Source organism: Mandrillus leucophaeus, unplaced genomic scaffold, assembly GCF_000951045.1.
Source record: "Mandrillus leucophaeus isolate KB7577 unplaced genomic scaffold, Mleu.le_1.0 Scaffold314, whole genome shotgun sequence".
Lineage (NCBI taxonomy): Eukaryota > Metazoa > Chordata > Mammalia > Primates > Cercopithecidae > Mandrillus > Mandrillus leucophaeus.
In genome coordinates this window covers 1,915,196-1,916,294 of record NW_012103299.1, presented here as the reverse complement: position 1 = coordinate 1,916,294, position 1,099 = coordinate 1,915,196, and positions in this window count along the sequence as shown.

The following is a 1,099-nucleotide window of genomic DNA, read 5'->3' as shown; positions in this document are numbered from 1 at the left end:
AAAAGAAAAAGAAAAAAAATTGGTGAAAGAAATATTCACTGGAAGAAATAAAAATGAAAAGGGAACATAATATTAGATACTGTAGATATTTTGATAATCATAAAGTGATATTTTAGACAAATTTATGTGAATAAATGTTTTAATTTACATAAAATGGGTAATTATTGAGAAGAAAATATAAATGATAGGTAAAAGATAAATAATTTCAATAAGAAATAAAAACCTAAATAAACTAGTAACCAATAAAGAAATCAAATCAAGAATCAGGCCAGGCACAGTAGCTCATGCCTGTAATCCAAGCACTTTGGGAGGCTGAGGTTGGTGGATCACGTGAGGTCAGGAGTTCGAGACCAGCCTGGGCAACATGGTAAAACCCAGTCTCTACTAAAAATACAAAAATTAGCCGGGTGTGGTGGTGCATGTCTGTGGTCCCAGCTACTCATGAGACTCAGGCACGAGAATCCCTTGAACCCAGGAGACGGAGGTTGCAGTGAGCCAAGATCATACCACTGCACTCAAGCCTGGGCAACAGAGTGAGACTCTGCCTCAAAACAAAAACAAACAAAAACCCAAAAACCAACAATGAAAATAAAGAATCAAAAGCTTGTCCTTGCTGAAAAACATTAGTCTGTGTGATTTTACGAATAATTGCTTTCTTTATATAAATTATTTTAAGAGATAGAAAATGAAGGAAATCTGCCAATTTATTTTATGAGATGAGTTTTACTATTACTAGATAAGGACAGTAAAAGAAAATTGTAAGCCAGGCACAGTGGCTTATACCTGTAATTCCAGCACTTTGGGAGGCTGAGGTGGGAGGATCACTTGAGCCCAGGAGTTTGAGACCAGCCTGGGCTACAGAGTGAGACCCTGTTTCTACAAAAAGTCAAAAAATTAGCCAGGCGTGGTGGTGCACACCAGTGGTCCTAGCTACTGGTGGGGGGGGGTGTTGAGGCAGGAGGATTCCTTGAGCCCAGGAGGCTGAGGCTGCAGTGAACAGTGATTTCACCACTGCACTCCAGCCTGGTCTCCAGTGAGACCCTGTCTTAAAAAGGAAGGGGAGGAAAGAGAAAAAGAAAATTGTAGATTAATTTCATTT